This window comes from Megalobrama amblycephala, linkage group LG10 (assembly GCF_018812025.1).
Source record: "Megalobrama amblycephala isolate DHTTF-2021 linkage group LG10, ASM1881202v1, whole genome shotgun sequence".
In the NCBI taxonomy this organism is placed as follows: Eukaryota; Metazoa; Chordata; class Actinopteri; order Cypriniformes; family Xenocyprididae; genus Megalobrama; species Megalobrama amblycephala.
In genome coordinates this window covers 25,605,953-25,617,978 of record NC_063053.1, presented here as the reverse complement: position 1 = coordinate 25,617,978, position 12,026 = coordinate 25,605,953, and positions in this window count along the sequence as shown.

Here is a 12,026-nt window from a genome sequence, read left to right as displayed (position 1 = left end):
TGATGAAATCTGAGAGGTATATGACTCGTCTATAGACAGCAATATAATCATCACTTTCAAGGTCCAGAAAGGTAAGACATCGTTAAAACAGTCGACATGACTGCAGTGGTTCAACTTTAATTTTATGAAGTGACGAGAATACTTTTAGTGCGCAAAAACAAAACAAAAATAATCTAAATAAAAATAAAATAAAAACAATCTCTTCTCTTCCCTGTCATTATCCATATGCAGGTGATACAGTAAGCACAGGCTTCTTGTGCTCAAAACCGCATGCATTTTGCAGAAGAACAATGTTTTGGTCGTGTTTCGGCTCTGCTTAACTGTGCAGATCAGATGTCTGGTTGTCATATTACTCATAAAACATTCACTACTAGGCTTAAGCAATATAACCAGTTTAGATGGAAAGGATCTTAAGCTGAGTAGCTGAAGAAGTTACTGTAGCTATACCCATTAATAGACATGGTGCTTCCTCGAAAATTAATTACAGTACAACGCTACAACAACCATAATGAAAGACATAATAGATAATATTATACAATAAACTCTGTTAGAGAGCTACACATGGCAATTTATCTGTTCAATAAAATACATTACTCACCTGTTGAGTAATAAAAAAGTAATCTCCACGTCACTTTTACAACATTTCAAATCCCTCAGTTCTCACCATTTCCGAAAAGCCAAGCTAATGTTGATTCTTGTTTTATTACGAGCTCTCTCGCATTCTTGCCATGAGACTCTCCTCTGTTCAGTCTTTTATTTTTATTTTTTTTTTCCAAGCAAATCAAGCAGCTCTAGAAGAAAATAGTGTCATTGTCAGCTTAAGTAAGTTCAGTGTTGATTCATTTCCATTGTAAGAAAGTTATTAACTTACACTGATTCTTGAGAAGTGGGACAAAACAGGATGCAATATTGAAAAAAATAAACCTTATACTCAGGCAAATTAAACTACATTTATGTATCTTACATGTAATAAGCTACTGAGCTATGCTTTGATACAACCTCCCAACTTTTCTCTTTTTAATCAAAATGTGCTTTTTACCTTGCCATCACTTATATTGTGTCAACACCGTCAGACACCAAAAACACAAATTAATTTTCACTCACATTATGCAAGACCTATAAAAAGTATAGTAAACACTCATTTTTACCAAGGCTGACAGAGGCCACAAAAAAAATACTTTCAATATGTGTATATATATTTATTATAAAGATTTTCATTTGTGTTTCTTTAAATTGGACTGTGAAATATAACTTTAACTTTATCTTTAACAGAAACCAAGATGATTTTAACATTTCAGAACCCATTCTCATGTTAGCAGACAGATTACATTTTAACCTATGACCAACAATTCCTAAACAAATATAAAATATCATAATGATATATCAAAATATTCATCTGACGGAGTTGACACATCTGACGGTGTTGACGAAAACCTGAATTTGTAGTCATTTTAACTATCAAATACTTGAATCAGTCAATTACTCTATTAAAACAAACACAACAAACAGTGAGTATGTTAACAAAACAAAAATAATGACTTTATTCAACAATATCTGTAGAACCTGGAAGTGCTGAACATAAACAGCATAGAAGAATGACACAGAAGCGAGGATATTGTTGAATAAAATCGTTATTTTTGTTTAGTTTTTGGGCACAAAAAGTATTCTCGTCTCTTCATAATATTAAGGTTGAACCACAGCACTTAAGTTGAACCACTTGAGTTTTAACGATGTCTTTAGTTCTGGACCTTGAAATTGTTGATTATATTGCTGTCTATGGACAAGTCATAAACCTCTTGGATTTCATCAAAAATATCTTAATTTGTGTTCTGAAGGTCTTTTGTGGAACGACATGAGGGCAAGTAAAGGATTAAAAGATTAGTTCACTTTAAAATGACAATTAGCCCAAGCTTTACTCACCCTCAAGCCATCCTAGGTGTTTATGACTTTCTGCTTTCTGACGAATACAACTGGAGAAATATTAATAATCACCCTGATGCTCCTAAGCTTTATAATGGGAGTGCACAGAAACCACCTGTTTGAAACTCAAAAAAGTGCATCCATCCATCATAAACATACTCCACACAGCTCTGGGGGATTAATAAAGTCCTTCTGAAGTGAAGCGATGTGTTTGTGTTAAAAAAATATCCATATTTAACTAAGGAAGAAGCATTTTTAACTGTAAGTTTTACACTTTCTTCCTAAGTTGAATATGGAAGGCGGTCTGGCGGAAGCTAGATATTTTACTTCATAATGTGTTGAATATGGATATTTTTTTTTACACAAATGCATCGCTTCAAGTCAGAAGGACTTTATTAACCCCCCGGATCTGTGTGGAGTACATTTATGATGGATGGATGCACTTTTTTTGAGTTTTAAACAGGTGGTTTCTGTGCACTCCCATTATAAAGCTTATCGGAGCAGCAGGGTAATAATTAAATTAAGCCTAACTCTGCTAGAAGTGATGACTAATCCACAAAAGCAATATATGCTGTCAGGTCACATAGTTAGTATTAGTACAATATTAGAAAAACTATACATTATTTTATGTATAATATAATTAAAAATGACTTGAAAACCACAAAAATATGATGACTTCATGTTGAATGTCAACTCCGTCATTGGCCTGTCACCACCGTCAGACAGAAAATCTGACGGTGTTGACACTGACGGTGGTGACATATTGGCATTTCTTTCACAAAACAAATGGAGTTCATGTAGTAGCCATTTTGTTTTCTCTGTTGATGCTATATGCTAATAGAACCTGCTTCAGGAGAAAAAAATAGTCTAAAAATTTTGAATAATTTCCTCATGAATTGGAAGAGGGTGTTGACATATCATGTTTGTGACACAGGGAATATTAACATTAGGATTTAAAATATTCTAAAATTATAAAACTTACTAGAGCCTGTCTGACATTGATGTACTCTGCAGAGGTGGAATGTGGCAAGGGGGTCCCTCAGAGTGACAGCTGCCCCTGATATTCCCTGATTTTATTACATTTTAATAAATGTCTGACGGTGTTGACAAAAAGTGGGGACACAACTTTGAAATCTTATAAAACATGCATGTGTCATTGAAAAACAATATTGCTCTGACATGAGATATTATCAAGTGTTGCTTTTTATAAAACAAGCTTTTTCATCATTAAAAAAACATTTTTATCCATTTTATTGCATACAAATTTTTGAACCCTTCTCTGTGGACACACTGTTTTAGATGTAGTGAGAAGACAATAAGTGTTATACATTTGATATAATAATGATAAAATTAAATTGAAGGGGATAATTGTGATAAATACTTTATATTATTAATCCCTCATAACATTTAAAATAGAAAATATTTTTATTTTTAAACCTAATAGCAGTTACAATTGCTGGACATGTTTTGTCCCATCTCTCAAGAATCAGTACTTAGTTAATTTATCTTTACAGCAGCTCTGGAGAAAACAAGTGATTCCTCTGAGGTTCAAGATTTCACATGCTCCTTGTCACCATTTCTCGCTCATTATGACAACTAGCTTATGCCACCCCCACATCATACACTTGTCAAAGTAGCCGGAGCAGCTTTTCTCTATTTACGGATATGACAAGACAAACACGGACAAGTGACACAAGTACGCAATTACGCATTAAAACCATCCCAACAGGTCTAAAATATAAACACTTATAACAGTTTTACCATAGTGAATTAGGGTAAGAGAAAACACATTTTGGAAGAAAGATTGATGGTGTGTTGATTTGTATTAATTCTGAAAAAAAAAAAAATATATATATATATATATATATATATATATATATATATACAAAGTCCATCATTTAACATGAATACTGGGTGGTCATAGACACACTCAGCAGTTAGTCATTAAAAAAAATCATTATCAAAAAATAAATAAATGAAATCTGCCTTTTAACAAAAATATGTCCTGGAATACTACACAGATCACCCCATCCTTGGGATCTGATCCTGTAGAGTGTATTTCGTGGTCAGATTTCTGATGTTTCCATTAACACCCCATCACTCAAAAACACTGAAACAGATTTTAATGCTTAGCCAATGAGGATTTTTTTTTTTTTTTTGGATGCACAATCATTTAACATCATTAAAGCACATACGCAATTCAACCTACTTACGTTACCAGAGAGAAAACACATATACACAAATCTCTAAATATTCAATCATCTCCATGCAAGAAAATCCCTGTAAAATGTCCTCTGAAAATGATAGCTATTGAATCAGTAGAATAATGCTCTTAGTACTCACCGGTAATCAAGTTTGATGGTTTTATCAAGCACATGGAGCAGCATCCTGCTGAAGCATTTTAGGCCTTCACCTCTAACCATAGAGCTGTTGACCCAAACATCAACCCCAGAGAATCCTCTTCCCCAAACCACTGATGCAATTAGAGTCGCAGCCAAACATAGAGGTGTTAAGGCCACGTCCAAATGTCCATGCCAACATGGGTAAGCTAGCATGAGTAACAATAGATGCAGCACTATAAAGAACCCACATAAATGTCTGTCTGTCTCTCCAACCACAGAATAACAATTTATGATTTGTAAAATGAACCCTTTGCACAACTGGATGGAAAGCCAGGGGTGACGAACTGCATGCTTTTGTCCCCTTTTCATTAGTTTTGTTATTTTATAGACTGGTTTTATATAAAGTCTTCCTGGGGTCATTAGGAATGTCTTTAATGTTCCCAGAAACAATGCAGCGAAGAGTTTGAGACACAAAAATCATAATATGAGAATTTCTGAAATAGAAAAGATGGCAGTCAAACGATGCACTCAAGAGGACCATAAAAGATCTGTAAAAATACACTTTCACTTCACCTTTTACTGTTCCACAGGTCCACGCTGAGCTCTGTGCCACTGCTTCCAGATATATCAGCTCATAACTTCATCATCCAGCAGACTCTAACGGATCATGGAAGAACTTAGGCAATGGGTTTGAACTTCTGTCAGGACGGCAGCAAGTACTACTTCCTATGTGAAACTTTCAAATCAGCCCATCAAGGATCTCATTACACAATGACAAAACTTGAAACATCATTACTTGTTCCTAAAACATCTGAATAACAAATATGTTGTGCTTTAATAATGTTTCTTAGTAGGGTAAATAGTTTGGAATTGCCAAGATTCTTCAAGGGATGTTTATGAGCAAATCTTGGCTCAAGTATACACTGCATTTTTAATAACCACTGATTATTGGGTGGGATTTGAGTTGGGATTATTGGCTGAAGGGTGGAAAGAAACATTTGACCGACTTTAGCAGATCAGAAAATTATTAATGACTGAACTCAGTGGAACACCAGACTGTTGTTCTGTGTCAGAATTTTTGCATGTTATCGAACATGTATATCTGAGCTGAGCTGAGCTGATTTTGTGCAAAGCTCTCTAGTTCCCCCCAATGAATAGAAAAGTTAACAGCAAATTTGTCTTTTTACCATAACCAAGGGGTCAAAGGTTTGTCTGGTTAGTATAAACCCATTACCCCCTGTTGGTAGATTTTGTAACTACATAATCTGGCAGCAAATCATAAACTTTAATCAAAATAACTTGCAACGGCATCTCTTTGATGATGTGTTATTCGGAGCGAGGGCATGACAACCTGTCACTCACATCAGATTGCATCAACAGCAAACCACAACCATCCAATCAATTCCTGTTGGACAAAAATCCTACATTTTTTTTCTTGTTCTACAGTATTTGGATGATATACATCACAGTAACGAGAGAATATTGCAACTTTCATTTCATATCAACATTACAAGACAGGAAAGGCAGAGAAGTGTGAGTCTCAGGCCTTGTTTCCCATTTTAGCTGGTTTGAAGTCCCTCCTAAATAGACTTTCGCTGCATGGCAAAAATCGATCAAGTCTATTTATCCAGTTAAAAAAACAAATATATCCAAACATCTATAAAACAAGATAAAATTACTTTAAGCAAAACTACATAACAGTCTATCACATAGACTAAATTATTTAGCTGTAATCTGGAGTTGCACTATCTTTATCTCTCCACTAGATGGCAGAAGACACCAGTGCTTAATGAGCAGCATTGCTGAAGTCCAGTGCATTACTTTTATTAAAATCTGTCAATCTAATAAATGCAATGCATGTCAGTATATATTATATATATAATATAATACAATATAATAAAGCAATAATACAAAATAACATTAAAAGCTTACAATTTTACAACTGTCCTACTGAGATACTCCTGAGGGTAAACTTTACCTTTAGACTTTAGACTAAAAAAAAAAAAAGGTGTCTTTGGGGGAGAAATTGTCTACCCTCATGTTGCTCAAAAATTATTATTATTATTAATATTTTAAAGTTCTTATCAAAATATCAACATTTTAATGCCCATCATGCCCATTAACTATCTTTACTTGATGTTAGGTTGGAATTCAAACCCCGGTTAGGCTCACTGAAAGAGTTAAGACAATGCATGCCTTTTGACTGAAAATTAATGTTTCACACTAATGGGTGTAACTGGAATCGTAAGACTTGCATGCATTACTGTGAGAGTCCCGAAACTCTCTCCTCTCCACATGTTTACCTCTCAGTGTGAGGAAAGAGAACTTAATGAAACGTTTTGATGAGGGCCTGAAGCTTGAATAAAATATCAAGCTTCTTCTTTAGTTCAAAACACACACACACACACACACACACACACACACACACACACACACACACACATAGGACAGCATCATATCTCAGAACTCAGATAGTTTACACGCAGACAGGTGATTGACAGGTCTCATTCCTATATCAGGTGTCTGTTGAAGTGGGACATTCTCCATGCTTGTTGCCAAGAGTTGTAAACCCAAACAGCTGTTGCAGATTAATGTGTTAGATTTATCACAGCTCTCAATGACCACACTATGAGAGACATTCACTGTTGAGCTAGAGGTGTCAAGAAGGACTAACATAAACCTCTCACATTTCAACCTTACAGACAGATGAAAGTGTTGGTCTGTAATTAATATGCTGTGTCATCACCATCAACTGTACACTCCAATTCAATAGTGAATTTTCACTAGAAATAGGCACTGAGGGAAATACACATTTATTTGTTAATGGTAGGCTATCCTCTTTTAGTTCTGTTTGACAAACACAGAGTTTCACCTTCAGTGAATTAAACTAAACATGTTAAAAATATGTATATAAACTACTTTTTTACATTTTAAAAGAACATTTGAGGTGCCTGGATGTTTAATTTTCAGTTTTTTTTTTTTGTTTGTTTGTTTTTGTTTTTGCTGCTGACCTTTCATGATCCAATTCAACCATATGAATAAGCAAAAATGACTTTAGTTAAACACATTTTTGTTGTTTTTAGTGTTGATGTAAGAGTGTAAATCGCATACTCTTCTGAACAGGTACTTATTTTGAATAAGTAATTACTTCACAACTGTTAAAAAAGTACATTCTATATAGTATGAATGTAATCCGGATGTACTACATTCGTCATGTTGTCATTATCGTATGATCTTCCAGCGCAGGTGCGTTGCGTCAGCACCATTCACAAATCCTCTCCACTGTATGCACACTTATGAATCTTGCCAGAAGAAGTAGGTCATCCAGGTACTCTTTTATGAGTACTATTAAAGGTTTTAAACTACAATAACAACAAAACAATAAAATCCGATGGCTCATGAGGCCTGCATTGAGAGCAAGTTAATTTAGTCTTTCAAACAACCAGAAAGCTACCAAAGACATATTTAAAACAGTTCATGTGACTACAGTGGTCCAACCTTAATGTTATTAAGCGACGAGAATACTTTTTGTGCGCCAAAAAAAAAAAAAAAAAAAAAAATTGACTTTATTCAACAATATCTAGTGATGGGCGATTTCAAAACACTGCTTCATGAAGCTTCGAAGCTTAACAAATCTTTTGTTTTGAACAGTGGTTCGGAGTGTGTATCAAACAATCTCAAACTGCCAAAGTCACATGATAAGCGTTTTGAAATTTCAATGGTTCACGTGACTTTGGCAGTTTGATACACACTCCGAACCACTGATTCGAAACAAAAGATTCGTAAAGCTTTGAAGCTTCATGAAGCAGCGTTTTGAAATCGCCCATCACTAGATTTTGTTGAATAAATTCATTATTTTGTTGTTGTTTTTTTTGGCGCACAAAAAGTATTCTCATCACTTCATTAATGTTTTATTAATGTTGAACCATTTTAGTCACATGACCTGTTTTAAATATGTATTTAGTAGCTTTCTGGGCGTCTAAAGGTGTTAATTGTCTTGCTGGCAATGCAGGCCTTATGAGCCATCAGATTTTATCAAAAATAACTTAATTTGTGTTCTGAAGATGAACGAAGGTCTTACAGGTGTAGAACGACATGAGGGTGAGTAATTAACTTTTGGGTGAACTAATCCTTTAATTCAGACATACTTCTTTTGTCACATACTGTTTTTCACCTACTATATAGTAGGGAAGTATGTGATTTCAGTATGTGACAAAAGAAGTATGTCCGAATTCAGGTCACGTGATAATGACAGCATGACGAATGTATGTCCGGATTACATTAATACTACACACATTCATACTATATAGAACATAATTTTTTAGCTGTTGTGAAGTAATTACTTATTCAAAATAAGTACAGAGAATATGTGATTTCGGACGCAGCCTCTGTCTCTCGAATTTAGCCATCTTGAAGGACATCTCAATTTTGTAATTGCACCACAAGGAGGCGAGGAATGAGGAGCGAGGAAGCTTCCTGAGGAGTCATGAGCGAGGATACACAGGTGCATCCGTCCATCGCATTCTAAGGTGGTGGAGCTAAGACACAAGAAAAGGAAACAAGGGCTGTGTTCCAGTTAGTTTTTTATGCCCTTACCTCGCTAACTTCCCTCAGTCAGATGTACGTCATTGCTTGCGTCGCACAAGTGCCCACTACTGGCAGAACCTTTGCAATGGGCTGAATTGGAACGTCCTAAGCGCTATGGAGTTGATTTATTATTGATTTTTTTCCCTTACGAAATTGTTTAATGCAACATTCTATATCTATATAGGTGTGTTTGTGTTGTTTTAAATGTTAAAAACAAATTAATATATCATAAACTTGTTTGTGGTGGGGTAAATTAAACGCGATATGCAGCGACGTCACAGTCGTGTTGCATTGTGGTATATGGAGCTGCCTGAGGTGTATATGAAGTAGACTCGCTCCCGCGGTCAAAATCAAGGGAGTGAGGGTCTGTCCATATAAACTTCTCTTGTCCACTTCATGAAGTGGAACGCACTTCAAAATGGTGGCAGGGATTCCCCCGAGTTGAAGTGCTAAGGGAAGTTCACAAGTGCGTGTCTAAAAGTGGAGTGGAACGCAGCCAAAGATGCACAAAATGGAAAAGAGAAGCACCCCATTCTTCTGCAATGCAGAAAATGCAGCACAGCTGACAGGTTTGTTTGAGCTGCGCCCTCTACTGTACAGGCATGAATCTGCATTTCCTTCAGCTTGAGTCTTATTCATTTCACTTTAGATGTAAAAGGGCCTTTATAAAACAGATAGTTCCAGCCCTTGATTCTGATTGGTTGAGTTGCGTTCGAAGCCGTTGTAAATTACTCTACAAACATACACCTGTGACCTCATTAAATCAGTATCACTGCGCCACTGTGTCTGTGTGTTGCTGTGGTTCCATGTGTATTTCACGAAAATTAACTGTTGTTTATTATTTATAAAAATAAAAAAAAAGCTATAAATACAACACGGCTATGATCGCTTCACCCAACGGTTCTGTGTATCACTGTACAACACCCTTAGCAACCACTCTTAGCAACGTAAACATATGTTTATTCTCATTTGATATTGTTCATTGAAGCTTACTGTATTATGTAGAAATATTGTGAGAGAGATATCGAGTAACTGAGCATATTACCTGCATTCGAATCAGGTCAGCCATATGTTCACAATAAAAAAATCAGTTTGAATTTACGCTGCGATCTTGTTTTCCTGTGCCCTGCTGATACTGACAGCACTAGTCAATGCATTTGTCATTTGCATCTTATTCCGTGTTCACAAGTTTCAATATAAATGTCTTTGCAACTGAGTGGCTCGCTCAGAAAGAGAATCTTTGCCGCCATCTAGAGGCATAATAATGTAACTTCTGTTGTTATTTACAGTTAGGGACTATTTTTTTTTCCAGCGGAAGGAAGACTTCTAGTGATTTTACTTAATGAAAGTTGCATTGATACATATTTTTTGGCTTTAATATTTGTATTGTGTGGTAACCATTTTATAAAAGCAATAAGCCCCGCAAAGCCGTGGTTTAAAGTGAATTTATAACAGCTAAGGGGTGTTGTTAGGCACAACGTGGAGCGGAGTGCCTAAAACCCCCTTAGCTGTTATAAATTATTATTATTGCTTTATTTGAACTTTTTGTTGTTGTTGTTGTTAAACAAAACAAGCCCAGCCCAGATGAGAAAAAGGTCATTCTAACTCATTAATTTCTATAAAAAGTAACAAAGTAATGCAATTAGTTACTTTTTAGGGTGTAAAGCAATATTGTAATGCATTACTTTTAAAAGTAACTTTCCCCAACACTGAAAATAACAATCTAAACTCATTTATAATAGCTACAGAAAATAAGCAAACAACTGAGCCACACAAGCACCATGATATCAGTGCCATCAACAAAGTTCATTTGCTAAAACTGCTAAAAATGAAAATAGATGTGCATTTGACAGTAGTGTGCTTCAGCCCTGGAGCTATTACACAGAGTCCATTAAGCACACTGGATCACTGTTTTAGAGGCCAAACGAGAGCGGATTGGAACTCAATCTCTCTCTCCTGTAGGCTAATGAGCTGTTCCTGGATCCTTGTCTCATCAGATCTGAGGAACGTAAGGCGGGATACAAGCAGCGCGTAACGAGTCCTGTTTGACCTCGTCTCGGCAGCGGGCCGGCGTTTGGCAGCACCTGCTCTCAGCGGCTGTCATCGGATTTCAGCCACTGTCCAGACAGACTGGCTTCCACCTCGGGCTCTGTCCTGCAGCACAGTCATGTGAGAGACCCAAGGCCTCATCCCTGCTGATTCAGAGACACAGAGAGAGTAAATGCCAAGGACATTTCATGGTGCAAACTAGCATGCATGTGCACACACATACTTGCAAAGAAGTATAATGCTTTAAAGCCGAACTCATTTATCAATCTCAATGGATTGTTTGGGAAAACCGTTATAATTATTCTGTTAGGTGACCTAGTTGGCACAAAAATGTTGTACTTTCTTACTTTATAATATATATATATATTAACTTGCACCACCCAAGACTGCATAGCAAAAATTTAAATATAGCTATATGTGATGCGATCTGGGAAAAACCGTCTGATGTCGTGATTGACCGTTTTCAGTAAAGTCAAAAAATAGGTCGAATGTCTTTTTTTTTTTTTTGTCAAAATTGGGTTTTCATTAAATTATCATTCTATATATCTTGTCTATAATCTCTGAAAATAGCTTGGCAAAATTCGCCTGAAAATTAACGATTTATAGTGGCAAGGCTGTCTCTGTACACACCCAGCAGAAAGAAGAAAAGAAAATCGCACAAAGACAGTTCACCTATCAAAATAAACTGCATAACATGTAGAATGAAGGTGTATTAATGCAAATTTCCCGCCAGTCCTGTATAAACTACAGGCACGCAAAGATTTTTTTTTTCTAATACAACGTTATCGTGAGAAGGTGGAGGCAGAGCACAAGAGATCAACGGAGCTATTAATGAACACACTAATTATGTGTTTATTAGAGGTTGAATTCAAATCAAATTGCCCATACTACTTCTGAATAGGATGTCTACTTCATAAAATGTATGAAAATATGGAAATATATGGTTCAGATCACTCAAATATTTGGAGGCGCCCTTAAATGGTCAGATATGGAGCTTGGGTGTCAAAAAAAAAGTGTGGTACTGCACCCAAACAAAATCTTACTGAAAGCTAATTTTTAAAATATATCAACCTAAAATTTGGAATGTTGACATTTTGGCCTTTATTTTCTTGCAGTTTAAAACATGCT